Below are 19,158 nucleotides of genomic sequence, written 5' to 3'. Positions count from 1 at the left end.
TGAACATCTTTGTGATTGGATTTAGTAATATGTTAAAGAAAGCAAAATTTACCCCTGACCTACACAAACTATCCACCCAAATGGAAGTATCTAAGCTTAAGTACTCAGAACAAAGACATAATATTTTGAATATGCACTGTATTTTCACACTTATATGGATATTCATAAAATCTTATGAGTTAGCATTTTGTTTCATACCTTGCAATATAAGTTGGTTGGTTTCTGCTATTAGTGTCCTGGATGATTTATTCTACCTATCAAATACTTATTAACCACCCAAAAATTTTTTTAGAAGTTCTGCTAACAGCTTACAGTTGAATAGACAGGATCATAGCTCTCAAAGAACTTGCATTTAGTGGGAATAAGCAATCCTATAGAATAAAATAACAATATAATATACTTAGATCTATGATACAGATGAAAATATTGCTGACACATAGAAAAGGTACTTTTAGCTCAGTCCTAAATGCAGTACAGGAGGCACCTGATGGTTTTTAAGCAGAGAAGTGATATAGTTATGAATGTGTTGTTCATAAAGCTTCAGGACTGGAGGCAAGAAAACTACTTCAAAATCTCTTACAATAATCTAGACAAGATATGTTAAGGGATGAAATAGGCCAGTGGTAGAAGCCTGGGGAAAAAAAGACAAAACAAACAAGAAAACTTGGAGACAAATATCATTAGAGGGACTTCCCTGGTGGTCCAGGGATTAAGACTCTGTGCTTCCAATACAGGGGAGGCGGGTACGATCCCTGGTCGGTGAACTAAGATCCCATGTGCCGCATGGCCAAAACAAAAGCAAACAAAAATAAAATATCTGTTAAAATGTCAAATCCCTTTAAAGAAATATCATTAGAATTTCATGAGTACAATGACATGAAGATTTGGAGACAGAAAGGATTTAGATTGTCTGCTTAGAGTCTAGGTGACTGGATATTTAGGTGTACTACTAACTGAGATAACAGAAGAAGAAAAGCTTTAGGGAAAAAGACAATGGGTTCCCTGAATTTCTATTGTTAACAGTGTACATGGCTGAGGTGTTTTACCTAGTCCAAATTTAGAAGCTTAGAAGCAATAAAAATAAATATTAAGATTGATTCAAGGTTAAAGCGGCTTTTATTTATTTATTTATTTGGTCAGATGGGTGTAGTAGAAGGACTGGAGATGGGAGAGATTTGAGAGTGATGGCAGAAAAGTGCTTCAGGTGATGAATCAAGGGTCATAGACTGTCTAGAAAAGTGAAAATAAGAAAACCCCTCTTAGACCCTGAAAAAATATGAGGATCAATACAGTGAAAGATTGTAGAATTTCACAGAGTGGGTGTAACAGTGTGTTGTGGTATGAGAAGTCTGGGTGGGAAAATTGTTTTCAGCAAGAGAGTAGCTGAAAGTTAAGATTTTTGATCTGTAATTGTACTAGGAGGTGACAAGGTTTAGGCTATCACCATGGGTGTGAGTAATACAGAGAGTCAAGTTACTTAGGAAATACCTAGAAAACAGTGTTTGAATAAAACATCCACATGAGACTTGCAGTAAGTGAGTGTGATGGCAGGATTTAGAGTAAAGAAAGAATATTTAATATCAATGTTTTCAATGTCTGACTGGATCTTCAGATTAAAGAGGAGTAGAAAACCACATGGAGAGGACTTCCAAAAAAATGATAGTTGTGTCGTGTTTATTTCCTCAGTAGAGGAAGACCAATTATTAGAACATGCACTTAGCACTGAGGAGGTAGTCAAGGAATTGCTTGAGGGAAGAAATATCTTCCACTTGATAGAATGACAAATTTGTGGGTTGAAAAAAAAATTGTGCAAAGAATAAAATCTGAAGCAATACTTGCTCACTGATATGAACTAACACTGATTTCATCATTGCACATTCACTTTAATGCTGTTTGGGAACTACTATATAAAGGACATAAGTCAAAATGTTCTTTAAAATAAGACCAAGACTTGGAAAGTACCATAAAATTAAATTTGTCCTGATCAAAAAACAAAGCAGATTTAGAAAGAAACTTTGTCATAAATAGTAGAGAAGTGTGTCCAAGTTTCAGGGTGCTCTTTTCTTCTAAGGTATTTATGTTCCTTAAGGCTTATATAAAGATAATGAAAATTCCATTCAACCATGCTACACCGTATAATAGTGCTGAGATGCTTCCCTAGTAATGAACTTGTTTGAAGATCCTTGGGGTCCATATGCAGTTGAAATGTTGAGAATATTTCAAGGCATGGTAATCAAAATGAAGACATAGTCCAGAGTCAGCATTAAAGGAATGAATTGAATGTATTCAGGGAAAGCAATTGAGAACAGATTATAGTAGATTTTATAACTATATAAGATAGTGTACTCATGTCTACAAAGTCTTTTAATAACAAAAATTATTGTTGGGTTGCTAAAGGTAATTGAGTTACTACAGCTGTGTAAGCATAATGCAGTGTGAGAGAAAAGCACATTTTACATTAATCCTGTGGAGGAGTGTATGCTGGCATATTCTCCAAACCCCAAAAATGGTGCTCAAAACCCAGTTGCCATAAACAGTCTCAGTTTTAAAATTTTCCTCCTTCCTTCCTTCCTTCCTTCCTTCCTTCCTTCCATCCTCCCTCCCTCCCTCTCTCCCTTCCTTCCTTCCTTCCATCCTTCCTTCCTCCCTCCCTCCTTCCATAGTCCATGGAATAGAACCAGTAACATTCCTATTGTACAGTTTAAAAGACAGAAAGTCAGAGGATTTTCATGATTTTTCCAAGATGTTCCAAAATTAAATGCAGGTTACATTCTTTCAACTATAGCTCCAAACAACGACCACCTTACTTATGCTAAGAACTGTATAGTTCTCTTTGCAGTTATCATTTTGCCAGCTCAATTTTTCATTCCTTTTACATACACATTAACACTATGAAGTGACAGTTAGTGATAGTAAAGATCACCACTACACTAATAAGAGGAAGAAGATGATACAGGTTAAGAAAATGAAAAATAGATTTAACTATAAAAAAATCTCATTATTGAGTAGTTTTGAGGTGCTTCATCCACCACAAATGAATATAATTTAATTGGAGAATTCAGATCAGGCTTTCATAATTTCTAAGTGCTCAACCATGAGGAAAACATTCTACCCTCAAAATATTTAGAAGGCCTTTTTCTTATGCTATTCATTCTTCCATTCAACAAATATTTATTGAGCACCTACCATATGTCAGATAGTAAAGACAACACTGAAGAAAACACATTTCCCTTATTCATTTTTACAATGGAAGGTTACAGAGAATAAACAAGATGAATATAGTAAAATACATATTATATGTAAATATTATATATAAGTATATATATTTATATATATACCTATATATAATAAGTTTGTAAAATATATTATAAGTAAAATATATATTATATGTAAGCTGGTGATAGTGTAATGGAGTAAGATAAAGGAAGGGCAATAAACAGAGTTGACAGGGGATTTTGGAATTTTAAATAAGGTCAAGCCTTAATGAGAATGTGGCATTTATATGAAGACTTAAAGAAGCTGGGGTAATGAGCCATACCACATGAGTAAAGAAGATTCTAGGCAGAGCAAACAGAAAATGCTAAGGTCCTGAGGATTCAGTGTGCTTGATATGTCCCAGAAGAGAAGAGGACAGGATGGTGGAATGCAGTGAAATGGAAAGAGAGTAACAGTGGATAAGACAGAGAGCTGTGTATGAGAGGCAACAGACCAATATCATCGAGGGCCTGTATCCCATTTTAATGAATTTAGCTTTTACTCTGCATGAGATAAGAAGTTGCCCAAAGGTTTTGAGCTGAAGTAACATTATCTAACACATTTTAACAGCCTTCCTTTGTTTAGAAGTGACTAAAGGGGGCAAGGGCCGAATCAAGGAAACCGCTAAAGACTGCTAGATTTTTGGATTAGAGTAGTTACAGTGAAGATGAAGAACAGCTGGATTCTGCATAAAATGTGCATGTAGAGCTATCAGGGGTAGATAATGGATTACATGTAAGTTCTGAGAGAAAGGAGTCAAAAATTATGCAAGTTTTTTTGCCTGAAGAATTAGAAAGATGAAGCTGCCAATAAATGAGGTGGTTAAAGGTAAAGGACTATTATTTAGTCTCTGAGTGCTTCCTGTCAGTAGTAATATTTGAGGATAGCCTGCCTTTTTGTGTCTTGACATTTGGTTTTATTAGTGTTGGTTTAATTCCAAGTTTTTTCAAACCATCTCGTGTATTATATCTATTAATAATAAATATCCCCACTCTTTTCATATTTCTTCAGCACAATTATGTAATAAATGAATAATGATATTTTAACTCATATTTGATTTTGCAGTTTGAAAAAGCTCTGATAATTTTAGTCTCACCAGGGAATCAGCCCCTTGACCATAACTGTCTTTCTCTTTATTAACCCACTGATTTAGCAATTTTGCGAATATGCATAGAGGAATACACATAGCTCATTAATAAATTACAATGTATTCAACTTTTTTTTTTGCATTCATTAAAGGACAATGGTGAACTATGTAAATAAGAAAAAATTTTAAATTACTCTGGTCATGAAGTAAATGGAGGCAAATTACATACGGGAAGGACAAAAAAACACTGATGTTAGCTATTCACTGATTGAATAGGGGCTGAGTCCTTAGATAGAGTCACATAATCTAGTTGATCCCCAGCTTTCACAATTATTAGCATGTATTTGTTGTGCTTTTTAAGGAATGAGACAATGTATGCAAACTATCTGAAGACACCTGAAAAATATTAATTGCCAAACTAATGTGAACTTATAATTCCCACAGCTTCAAGAAAAACAGACCTAAGAGGAGATCAAGAGGGCAGAGTAAGAGGATGTGGAACTCACCTTTCCCCACATCAAAAATATATCTCCATATGAAAAAATTCTCACTGAAAACTAACTGGAAATTGGCAGAAAGACCCCTGTACAACCAAGGCTGTCAGAAAGAGACACACATAATCAGGTAGAAAAGGAATAAAAGTGATCAAGTTAGGACCTGTGCCCCTGGGAAAGGATTCAAAGGAAAAGGGAAATTCCATGCAGGACACCTGCCCTGAGGAGTGAGCAGGTTGAGCCACAGATTAGGTGTCCCCATCCTTGGGTCCTGGGTGGAGGAGACAAACCCCTTGGCTGGTTGGAGGAAGGCTGCGACATATAGAATAGCTGAGGAAACCCTGGACTCCACTCATGAGGGTCACACATGTGCTGGCTAAACCCTGAGGCAGAATGGAGAAAGGTCTGCTCTAGTGGCCACCGTGTTTATTGCAAGTACTTCACCATACATCCAAGCCTGAACCTAGCAAATGCTTCAGGCTGGCTCATTCCATGCCACAGTGCAGCACTGGATCTGGGGGAGCTATGACCAGAGAAAGGACTTGACTGTGAGACAGAGGTGACCTGGTCCTGAAATGGAGCTCAATTGGGGCAGTAGTAGCCATTATTAGAGCTTACTCAAGCTGCACCTTAGAAGCCATCCAGATCTCTGATGGCAGATGTCCCACCACATCTAACATTCCAATACATGCCAAGAGACCATGCAGGCCCCTGCCAACCACACTGAGTGGTTCCACAATGGAGTAAGGTGTCAGAGGCAGGGGAAAATGATTGGCTGTGAGGGACAAAGGGAAATTGCACCTGAGAATGTGTCTGAATGGAGCCATGGATGCCTACACAGGCAATACACTGAACCTCTACCTGTGCACAGGCAACATTTGCTTTGGTACTCCCCTCCTCTGAGGTAAAGTTTCCAGTGCAGGGAGAGGGAAAATCACAAACTTAACTGGAAAAGAGCCATCTCAGGCTTGACCCTCTGGGCTTCTGCTCCAGCAACTTGGGATCAGACCCCACCCTGGACAGGGTGGTGATGGCCACTGAGCAGAGGGGAAGTCCCATCTCATATGTGGCATTGCCTCTAGCCCCTCCATCTCCAGCTTCACTCCCTACCAAGGTGATAAACACCACACACACTGAGGAAGATGTGACTTGTGTCCATGTCAAATCCAAATCTCCTAATAAAGGCACTGGGCACAAAAAGTCTGTATAGTGTTGCTCCCACAAAAGAACACCACTTTAAGACAACAATAGGTAACAGATTCACCTAAATTCATAGAGGCAGAGAAAGTTAAGCAAAATGAAAAGGCAGAGGAACTACTCTCAATTGAAAGAGTGAGACAAAGCACCTAAAAAATAAATAATGAAACAGAAATAAACAATTTACCAGATAAAGAAGTGAAAACACTGGTAATAAAAATGTTAACTGAATTAGGGAAAGAATTGATCTAAACCATGAACATTTTAACAAGGAACTAGAAAATAAAAATGACTAAATCAGAAATGAAGAATTCAATAGCTGGAATAAAAAACACAGTAGAAGGAATGAATAGAAGACTAAGTGATACAGAACAATGCATAAGTAATCTGGAAGATAGAATAATGGAAATCACCCAATCAGAAGAGCAAAAAAAAAAAAAAAATTATTTTAAAGCAATTTAAGAGATCTCTGGGATAACATTAAGCATTCCAACATTTGTATTATAGGGGTCCTAGAAGGAGAGGAGAGAGAGAAGAGGATTGAAATGTGTTTGAGGAGATTATGGTGAAAACTTCCCAAATCTGAAAAAGAAACAGATATCCAGGTACATGAAGCACAGAGGGTCTCAAACAAGATCAATGCAAACAGACTCATAGCAAAACATAACACAGTTAGTAAGGCAAAAGTTAAAGGGAGAGAATTCTAAAGGCAGCAAGAGAAAAACAGAGAGTCAGTTACAAGGGAATCCCCATATGACTATCAGCTGATTTCTCTGCAGAAACTTTGAAGGCCAGAAGGGAGTTGTATGATATATTCAAAGTGCTAAAAGGGAGAATCCTGCAACATAGGACACTCTACACAACAAGATTATCATTTAGAACAGAAGAGGAGATAAAGAACTTCTCAGACAAACAATAAATAAAAGAGTTCATCAATACTAAACTTACCCTGACAGAAATGTTAGAGGTCTTCTTAAAATGGAAAAGAAGCAAGAATCTATAGGAAAGGGAAAATCCCATTAGGAAAGGCAAATATATAGTAAGGACTGAGGATCAACCACTTAAATAAGCCAGTATGTAGATTAAAAGACAAAAATTGTAAAAGTAACTATAAATACAATAAACAGCTAATGAATAAGCATGAAGATGTAAAATATGACATGAAAAACATAAAAGGTGGAGGAGGGGTTTAAAATATAGATCTTTTAGAATGTGTTTTAACCTAAATGTCTACTAGTTTCAAACAATAATTATAGATACAGTTCAACATATATGAACCCCATGGTAACCAAAAATCAAAAAATCCTACAATAGAAATACAAAAACCAAGAAGAAAAGAACACCAGAATACTACTAAAGAAAATTATCAAACCACAAGGGAAGAAATAAAAGGAAGAAATGAACAGAGAAGAACTACAAATCAACCAGAAAACAAGTACTAAAAGGATAATAAGTACATACCTATCAATAATTACGTTAAATGACAATGGACTAAATGCTCCAATCAAAACATAGTGTGGCTGATTGGATTTTTTTTAAAAAAGACCCTTAGAAGAGCTTAAAAGAGCTAAACTTCAGTGATAAAGAACCACACAGACTGAAAGTTAGGGGATGGAAGAAGATGTTTCATGCAAACGGAAAAGACAAGAAAAAGCATGGGTGGAAACACTCATATCAGACAAAATAGACTTTAAAACAAAAGCTTTAACAAAAGAAAAAAAGGGCATTATAATGATAAAGGGATCAATACAAGAGGATATTACCCTCATTAACATATACGCACCCAATTCAGGGGCACCTAAGTATATAAAGCAAATACTAACAGACATAAAGTGATAAACTGAAAATGATATAAAAATTATAGGGGACTTTAACACCCCACTTACATCAATGGTCTTAAATGACACAATAGATCAAATGAACTTAGTAGATATTTACAGAACATTACATCCAAACTAGCAGAATACACACCATGGAAAGTTTTTCAGTATAGATCATATGCTAGGCCATAAAATAAGCCTCAACAAATTCAAGAAAACAGAAATTATATCAGTATTTTCTCCAGCCGCACGATATGAAAGTAGAAATCAATTACAGAAAGAAAAATGAGAAAAGGACAAGCATGAGGAGATGTAATGTGCTACTAAAAAATTAATGGGTCAATGAAGAAATCAAAGATGACATCAGAAAATACCTTGAGACAAATAATGCAATACAACACTTCAAAATCTATGGGATACAGAAAAAGTAGTTCTAAGAGGGAAGCTTATAGCAATACAGGCCTTCCTCAAGAAATAAGAAAAATCTCAAACAACCTACCTAACATCTAAAGGAATTAGAAAAAGAAAAACAAAGAAGGCCCCAAGTCAGCAGATGGGAGGAAATAATAAAGATCAGAGAGTAAATGAATAAAATATATTTTTAAAAACTACAGAAAATATCAATAAAACATGAATATTTTTAAACATAAAGAAAACTGATAAACTTTTACCCAGGCTCACCAAGAAGAGAGAGGAACCCCCCCCCCCAAAAAAAAAGAAATGAAAGAGGATAGATAACAACCAATACCACAGAGGTAACTAAAAAAGCATAAGGGAATACTATGAAAAGTTATATACCAACAAATTGGACACCTAGAAAAAAAGTAGATAAATTCCTAGAAATATACAATCTCCCAGACTATATCAGGAAGAAATTGATAATCTGAATAGACTAATCAATAGTAATGAAATTGAATCAGTAATCATAAAACTCTCAGCAAAAAAAAAAGTCTAGGACTGGATGGCTTCACAGGGGAACTCTACCAAACATATAAAGAAGAACTAATACCTATCCTCTCAGACTATTCAAAAAAATTGAAGAGAAGGGAACACTCCCAAATTCATTCTATGATGCCACCATTACCCTGATACCAAAACCAAATAAAGACACTACAAAAAAAGAAAATTTCAGGCCAGTATCTTTGATGAATATAGATTAAAAATTCTCAACAAAATATCAGCAAACCAAATCCAACAATATATAAAAGTGGTCATAGGGCTTCCCTGGTGGCGCAGTGGTTGAGAGTCCACCTGCTGATGCAGGAGACGCGGGTTCGTGCCCCAGTCTGGGAAGATCCCACATGCCACAGAGTGGCTGGGCCAGTGAGCCATGGCCGCTGAGCCTGTGTGTCTGGAGCCTGTGTTCCACAATGGGAGAGGCCACAGCAGTAAGAGGCCCGCGTATCACAAAAAAAAAAAAAAAAAAAAAAAAAAAAAAAAAGTGGTCATATATCATGATAAAGTGGGATTTATTCCAAGGATATAAGGATGGTTCAACATTTGCAAATCAGTCAATGTGATACACCACATTAACAAAAAGCAGTATAAAAATCACATTATTATCTCAATAGGCCTAAAAATAGCATTTGACAAAATTCAACATCCATTCATTATAAAGGTTCTCATCAAAGTTGATATAAAGGGAATACATCTCAACATAATAAAGGCCATTTCTGACAAACACACAGCTAACAGCGTACTCAACAGTGAAAAGCTGAGAGTCTTTTCTCTAAATTCAGGAACAAGACAAGGGTGTCCACTCTCACCACTTCTATTTAACTTAGTATTGGAAGTCCTAGACACAACAATCAGACAAGAAATACAAGCATCCAAATTGGAAGGGAAGAAGTAAAACTCACTTTTTGCAGATTACATGATACTTTTTATAGAAAACCCTAAAGTCTCCACCCCAAAACTATTAGAGCTAATTAATGACTTCAACAAGGTTGAAAGACAGAATATTAATATACAGAAATCTGTTTCTTTACTGTACATTAATCATAAAATATCAGAAAGAGAAACTAAAAAAAAGAATCCCATTTAAAATCTCATCAAAAAGAATAAAATATGTAGGAATAAATGTAACCATGGAGGTGAAAGACTTATACTCTGAAAACTACAAAACATTGCTGAAGGAAATTGATGATACAAAAAATAAAATGATATTGCATGCTCTTGGATTAGAAGAATTAATATTGTTAAAATGAACATACTACCCAAAGCAATCTACAGATTTAACGCAATCCCTATCAAAATACCCAGGACATTTTTCACAGAACTAGAACAAATAATCCTCCAATTCAGATGGAACCACAAAATACCCCAAATTGCCAAAGCAGTTTTGAGAAAAAAGAACAAAGCTGGAGGTATTATGCTCCTAGACTTCAGACTGTATTAATATATTACAAACAAACAGTATTCAAAACAGTATGGTACTGGCACAGAAACAGGTACATAGATCAGCAGAACAGAATAGAGAGCACAGAAATAAACCCGCATACCTATGGTCAATTAATCTACAACAAAGGAATAAAGAATATACAATGGAGAAAAGATAGTCCTCAATAAGAGGTCCTGGGAAAAGTGGACAGCTACATGTAAAAGAATGGGGTTAGAACATTTCTCCATACCTTATACAAAACTACATGCAAAATGGATTAAAGAACTAAATGTGAGAACTGAAATCATAAAACCTCTAGAAGAGAACATAGGCAAACACTCGTTTACAGAAATCATAGCAAAAATCTTTTGATCTGGCTGCTAAGGTAAAAGAAATGAAAGCAAAAATAAACAAATGGGACCTAATTAAATTTAAAAGCTTTTGCAAGGCAAAGGAATTCATGAAAATGAAATAAAAAGAACCTGGGAGAAAAAATTTGTAAATGATATGACAAAGGGTTAGTACCCAAAATATATAAACAGCTCATACAGCTCAGTATCAAAAAAACAAACAATCCAATCAAAAAATGGCAGAAGACCTGAATAGACATTTTCCCAGGACTTCCCTCGTGGCACAGTGGTTAAGAATCAGCCTGCCAGTGCAGGGGACACAGGTTCAACCCCTGGTCCTGGAAGATCCCACATGCCGCGGAGCAACTAAGCCCATGCGCCACAACTACTGAGCCTGCGCTCTAGAGGCCATGCTCCACAACAAGAGAAGGCCACTGCAATGAGAAGCCTGTGCACCGCAACAAAGAGTAGCCCCCACTGGCTGCAACTAGAGAAAGCCCACACACAGCAACAAAGACCCAACATGGCCAAGACATTTTTCGAAAGAAGACATACAGATGGCTAACAGGCACCATAAAAGATGCTCAACATCAGTAATCATTAGAGAAATGCAGATCAAAACAACAATGAGGTATAACCTCACACCTGCAGAAGGGCTCTCATCAAAATGTCTACAAATGACTAATGTTGGCGAGGATGTGAGGAAAAGGGAACCCATGTACACTGTTGGTATGAATGTAAATTTGTGCAGCTGCTATGGAAAACAGTATGGAGGTTCCTCTAAAAACTAAAAGTAGAACTACCATGTGATCCAGCAATTCCACTTTTGGGTATATAGCTAGAAAAAAATAAAAACACTAAATCAAAAAAAAATAATACATGCACCCCCAACATTCATAGCAGCATTATTTACAATAGCCAAGATATGGATGCAACCTAAACGTCCATCAGCAGATGAATCAATAAAGAAGATGTGGTATATATGTACGATGGAATATTACTCAGCCATAAAAAAGAATGAAATTCTGCCACTGGCAGCAAACATGGATGAACCTAGAGAAATAAACTGCTTAGAAACAAATTGTTTAGTGAAATAAGTCAGACAGAGAAAGAAATACTGTACAACAGCACTTGTATGTAGAATCTAAAAAAATAATGCAAATGAATGTACATGCAAAACAAAAATAGAAAACAGATAGTTTGTTTTCACAGATATAGAAAACAAACTAGTGGTTACCAAAGGGGAGAGGGAAGGGGGGAGGGGCATGTTACGGTGTGGGATTAGGAGACACAAACTATAATGTATAACTAAAATGCATAAAATAGATAAGCAACAAGTATACATTGCACAGGGAATTACAGCCATTATCTTGTAATAACATTTAATGGAGTATAATCTGTAAAAATACTGAATCACTATGCTGTCCACCTGAAACTGTTATTGTAAATCAACTATACTTCAATTAAAAGAATGAAAAAATGAAAGGAACATAGAGCGAACAAATGTAAAAAGATTTAGAACACTGATAAAGAGATAGGTGGTACACCCTATAGCCTCAAGTATTAACCAATTATATTTTATTTTTCTTCTTTATGCTTCTTTATGTTTTGTGAAAGTATTTACTTCTCTACTACAAACTTCTTCATCGTCACTTCTACAAGTTTAGAGGCAGAACTCCTGCATCTACAACTTTAAACACAACAATTTAACCATGAGTAATCATAAAAATGAAGCAAATGGAAGAAAATTTTCACTCCTAGTTATGATTGTTACTCTCACACCGAACAGCCGTGGGCACTTTATTTTCACATACTATTTTAGTTTTATCTTTTCCAACTTGAAAAGATAAAATTATTATAAATTCCATATTATTAAAAAATGATGTAAAGAATACAGGCAAATGGAAGAAACAAAAAATGCTTGTACATGCATAGTTGCACAGCACTATTCTTAGATTTTTAATGACTGGATTTAGAACAAAAGAGTGTTGTATCTCAAGATTGCTTTGGCTATTTGGGGTCTTTTTTGTTTCCATACAAATTGTGAAAATTTTTATTCTAGTTCTGTAAAAAATGCCACTGGTAGTTTTATAGGGATTGTATTGAATCTGAAGATTGCTTTGGGTAGTATAGTCATTTTTACAATGTTGATTTTTCCAATCCAACAACACGGTATCTCTCTCCATCTGTTTGTATCATCTTTAATTTCTTATCTTTGACAAAGGAGGCAAGAATATACAATGGAGAAAAGACAGCCTCTTCAATAAGTGGTGCTGGGAAAACTGGACAGCTACCTGTAAAAGAATGAAATTAGAACACTCCATAACACCATACACAAAAATAAACTCAGAATGGATTAAAGACCTAAATATAAGGCCAGACACTATAAAACTCTTAGAGGAAAACATAGGCAGAACACTCTATAACTTAAATCACAGCAAGACCCTTTTTGACCCACCTCCTAGAGAAATGGAAATAAAAACAAAAATAAACAAGTGGGACCTAATGAAACTTCAAAGCTTTTGCACAACAAAGGAAACCATAAAGATCACAAAAAGACAACTCTTAGAATGGGAGAAAATATTTGCAAATGAAGCAACTGACAAAGGTTTAATCTTCAAAATATATAAGCAGCTCATGCAGCTCAATATCAAAAACACAAACAACCCAATCCAAAAATGGGCAGAAGACCTAAATAGACGTTTCTCCAAAGAAGATATACAGATTGTCAACAAACACATGAAAGGATGCTCAACAACACTAATCATTAGAGAAATGCAAATCAAAACTACAATGAGGTATCACCTCACACCCGTCAGAATGGCCATCATCAAAAAATCTACAAACACTAAATGCTGGAGAGGGTGTGGACAAAGGGGACTGTCCTACACTTTTGGTGGGAACGTAAATTGATACAGTCACTATGGAGAACAGTATGGAGGTTCCTTAAAAAACTAAAAATAGAACTAACATATTACCCAGCAATCCCACTGCTGGGCATATACCCTGGGAAAACCATAATTCAAAAAGCGACATGTACCCCAATGTTCATTGCAGCACTATTTACAGTAGCCAGCACATGGAAGCAACCTAAGTGTCCATCGACAGATGAATAGATAAAGAAGATATGGCACATATATATGATGGAATATTACTCAGCTGTAAAAAGAAATGAAATGACTCAAAAAGACTCATGTACCACAATGTTTATTGCAGCACTATTTACAATAGCCAGCACATGGAAGCAACCTATGTGCCCATCAGAAGATGAATGGATAAAGAAGATGTGGCACATATGTACAATGGAATATTACTCAGCCATAAAAAGAAACGAAATTGAGTTATTTGTAGTGAGGTGGATGGACTAGAATCTGTCATACAGAGTGAAGTAAGTCAGAAAGAGAAAAACAAATACCATATGCTAACACATATATATGGAATCAAAAAAAAAAAAAAAGGTTCTGATGAACCTAGGGGGAGGACAGGAATAAAGACCCAGACATAGAGAATGGAGTTGAGGACAGGAGGAGGGGGAAGGGTAAGCTGGGACTACGTCAGAGAGTGGTATGTACATATATACACTACCAAATGTAAAATTGATAGCTAGTGCGAAGCAGTCGCATAGCACAGGGAGATCAGCTCGGTGCTCTGAGACCACCTAGAGGGGTGGGATAGGGAAGGTGAGAGGGAGACGCAAGAGGGAGGGGATATGGGCATATAAGTATACATATAGCTGATTCACTTTGTTATAACGCAGAAACTAACACAACAATGTAAAGCAATTATACTCCAATAAAGACGTTTTAAAAAAAAAGCATTGTAGTAGACACAGTTAAGCATGAACAACTTAGGCTGAATAATGAAATGAACTTTTACAATTTTACTAAATCAGAGCAAAAATTACCAATATAAAAATCAGAAAACATGATTTTTCTATTTCAATGACAAATTAATATTGTAGTTTTTAGGCAAACCCAGGAATAAATTTCTTAAGTCAATGTTGAGTTATAGGTAGGTATTAGAAAATAGTGACATATCATGAAAACTAAAGTCATTTTGCATATTGACCTATATATCGTTTTCTACAAAATATGTTAACAGGTAAGTCATTTACTTGTCAGTAGCAATGAAATGCAGAACATGGGATCCCAGCACATTAATAAGAATAATTACAGAATGTTTCTCAAGAGGAAACAAGCAAACATGAAAGGCAAATTCTTCTACTTCAAAATTTTGTCTAGGTCTAGCTGTTCCTTTTTTCCCCTCTAACACCAGAATGAATTGCAATTACATACTTTCTTTACTAATGTTTTTTCTTAAGCTAGGTACCCATATAACAATGTCTGAGACAAAAGCCTGTCTATTGGAACAGAAAATGAAAGACTGGAAGAGTGGCACAGGGAAGGAGGGGAAGTTAATGTCTTGGTATATTATTGACTTAGCCACCACCGTGTGTGTGTGATCAATTCTCAGCGTTGCTGGGACCTGTTGCAGAGTCTTCGGAAAAGTATCTCCAAACCATTCCCTCCAAGGATAAAAAAGGGAAGCTTTATTGTCATTCTCTCTCCTAGTGGAATAAAAGATTGCTCCTGGGATATAAACTCTTTAGTACTTCCAAATTGTGTATGTGTGAGAGACATGAGTTTCCTGCAAGTTCTTATGTCAAGGCATCAGAGAAGAACTTGGGTAAGAAGCAAGACGTTCAGAATATATGCTTGACATGACAAACTCTCAGGCTTTACCCACTCAAAATTAGTTGCCACAGCTATGCTAGTAAATGAGATGAAGCCAAGAGGATTTGAGGTGCTTTAAAGAGGCATTTTATACAATCCAACCCATGCCCCACTCAGACATGTAGATATGTGTTTACTCTCCATTAATCCCCATCTTAATCCCCTTCAGCCAAATCCAAACTGTATGAGGTTTCATGAAAGACAATCATTATGACTAATTGTAGTCCCTGCTCCTCCAACTCACTCTGAGTCCTTAATTAATATGCACCATTTTCCTCCTATCCTTCCCCACCATGTGTTCTAGATTTCTTGGTCTCTCATTTCTCCTATCAGCTGCTCCAGTGTTTTTTTCTGGTGATGTAACTCAGACCATACCTCAAGGAATCCCACAATTGTCTTGCCCTGTTGAGGCCATGGTTGGTGCAAGTGCAGGCCAATAGAAGTTAGGATGAATGGGGCCCATCTTAGTTCCACTTCTTGGTTCCCAGCTGAGTATTTTTTTAGGATGTAGCACAACATACCAATCATTGGTTCAACATCTATGCCACATTCTAGAAGGTAGAACTCTAACCCTCAGTGGCAGTCCCTGAGCTGGCATTTTAGCTGAAACTTTATGAGGTCAATCTATGGTTCTATCAGTCTAGATGTTTCTGGATGATGAGATATATGGGAATACCAGTGGGTCCCATAGTTTTGTGCATATTGTAGAGTCTCTTATTATAAATTGAGTCCCTTGTTCCAATGTAATGTTCTGCAGATGCCATGCTAAGAGATCAGGATTCTGAAAGCTCTTACATGGTGGTGCTGTCCAGCAGTATTTCCTATCAGTAATAGGCCCCTGTTGTCAGATGACTAGTAAATAATACAGTCCCCAAATCCTATCCTGTAGGTATGCTTTCTAGGGCTAATACCATTTTCAACCTTCTTGGCAAAAGCAGAGCCTGAAACCAAGACCTAAAGTCAGATAATTTATTTTGGAATGCCAGCAAGTTGGAGTGAGGAAAGAGAAAAACCAATAGAAACTTGGATATGACAATGACTGCAACTAAGGGTGACTCATCATTTGATGCCACCAAAAATTTCTGAGGAGGCTTAGAAACTATACCTCAAAACTATCCACCCAGGGGGCAAAGGAAGGAAGCATTTAGCTATCTGGTGGCTCCTATCCCCCACTGATAAAGTGTCACCCTATGAAGTGTTAACTCTCACACATTTTCAAGGGGTACATTCATGAGGATCAAGCAATTTCTGAAGGATTCCCAGCTGCCTCCCTATACCATGTCTCCGGAGAAGACCTAGGGCAGGAAGTAAGAGGTACCAAGGATGCAAATAAAGGCTTGTTGAAGATGGCACAGAATAAATGCTGCATGGCTGAAATAATGGGTGAAGGCAAGAAGCTATGAAGCTGGCACAAAAGCTCTTCAGAGGTTCAGTACTGTCTACTGGTTAAGGTTGATGTATGAAAGTGAATTCTCATCATATACTTGATCAACATTGCTTTTTCTTCCTCCAAAGTAGGTCAGGTTGAGCCTTCAATATATCCCGTATATGTCCAGAACTATGCAACTATAATCTAATAAGGCATTAATTAAAATACTACCTTAAGAAAGTAAATGGCAATTACAAGAGATGTCTGTAATGCACAGTAATTTTGAATTATTTTCTTTGCCAATGGGAGGATTTGGTTCACTATGTTAGTAGATGAACTTCCTTCCTCTAAAAATAATATTAACCAAGCTATGAAAATTGGTTTATTCTCCTACATAAATACTTTAGGGAGAGTCTCAAAGCAAAGAATAGGGGTTTGGCAATTCATCTAAGGGGAATTCAAGTTTCTTAATGCTTTTGCATCAGTGGTTTTATGAAGCAGTTTGTTTTTTTTCTTATTTTCCCTTTCAGAATAAAATTAGATAAATTAAAGGCATTAATGGCTATATGTTTTTGATTTCATGGTATTTTTGTCATAATTATTGGGTGAGCTAAAACAATATCAATGGACTTAATTGATTTTTTTCTGTCTCATAGCCTTGTCATTTATCCTGATTTAGTAAAGACACTGGATGGCTTTATTTCATTTATTAGAAATGGATATTATTCACTCTTCCATGATGTACCTGGGGCAGTAAGCTTTGGGATGAGGTTTGTGAATTGAATTATTATCACAATAAAATTGTTCTCTAATACAACTTATTAGAAGTATTATAATTTTTTTCCTCAGCTAGATAACATTAAAAACAGAGTTTTAAGTAGAAACTTCCTTTTAAGGCTAATCAAAACAACATCAATGAAATGCTTATTATGTGCCATGGACTGAACTAGATTTTGGCAGACAAAACAATAAACACAACTTAGTCCTTTGCCCTCATTTTCTAGTAAAAAATTTCAGTTCAGTTTGCAAAATTCAATGGTATCTTTGCATTAGAATTCCATAACATTGTATACATACCATTTTCTTTCATTTTCTCTGACACATGTTAACCTTGAAGCTAGTAGTATAGATTTACTAATTTTTAAGAGTGATGAATTATTCAAAGCTACCACAATGTATATACATAAATTTACATAATAAGCCAGTCTCATTAACTCTTCACTTCTCACCACAACAAAGGGTGCAGAGGAAGGAACACTCCCGAACTTATTCTATGAGGCCACCATCACCCTGATACAAAAATCAGACAAAGAAACCACAAAAAAAGAAAATTACAGGTCAATATCACTGATGAACATAGTTGTAAAAGTCCTCAACAAAATACTAGCAAACCAAATCCAACACTCCATGAAAAGGATCATACACCATTATCAAATGGGGTTTATCCCAGGGATGGAAGTATTTTTCAATATCTGCAAATCAATCAGTTTGAAACACCACATTAATAAACTGAAAACTAAAAACCATATGATCATCTCAATAGATGCGAAAAAGCTTTTGACAAAATTAAGTACCCATTTATAATAAAATCTCTCCAGAAAGTGGGCATAGAGGAAACATACTTCAATATAATAAAGGCCATATATGACCAACCCACAGCTAACATCATACTCAATGAGGAAGAGCTGAAAACATTTCCTCTAAGATCAGGAAAAAGACAAGGATGTCCACTCTTGCCACTTTTATGCAACATAGTTTTGGAAGTCCTGGCCATGTCAATCAGAGAAGAAAAGAAATAAAAGTAATCCAAATTGGAAAAGAAGAAGTAAAACTATCACTGTTTGCAGATGTCACGATACCATACATAGAAAATCCCAAAGATGCTACCAGAAAAGTACTAGAGCTCATCAATGAATTCGGTAAAGTTGCAGGATATGAAATTAATACACAAAAATCTCCTGCGTTTCTATACATTAACAACAAAAGATCAAAAAGAGAAATTAAGAAAACAATACCATTTACCATTGCAACAAAAAGAATAAAATACCTAGGAATAAACTTACCTAAGGAGGCAAAATACCTGTACTCCTAAAACTGTAAGACACTGATGAAAAAAATCAAAGATGACAGAAGAAGATGGAAAGATATACCATGCTCTTCAGTTGGAAGACTCAATATTGTCAAAATAACTGTACTACCCAAGACAATCTACAGTTTAAATGCAACCCTACTCAAACTACCAATGGCATTTTTTTGCAAATCTGGAACAAAATATCTTAAAATTGTTATGGAAATACCAAAGACCCTGAATAGCCAAAACAATCTTGAGAAAGAAAAATGGAACTGGAGGAATCAGGCTCCCTGACTTCAGACTATAATACAAAGCTACAGTAATCAAAAAAGTATGGTGCTGGCACAAAGAGAGACTTATAGATCAATGGAAAAGGATAGAAAGCCCAGAAATAAACCCATG

The sequence above is a fragment of the Tursiops truncatus genome, chromosome 2 (genome assembly GCF_011762595.2).
Source record: "Tursiops truncatus isolate mTurTru1 chromosome 2, mTurTru1.mat.Y, whole genome shotgun sequence".
NCBI lineage: Eukaryota > Metazoa > Chordata > Mammalia > Artiodactyla > Delphinidae > Tursiops > Tursiops truncatus.
This window is presented reverse-complemented; position numbering follows the sequence as displayed.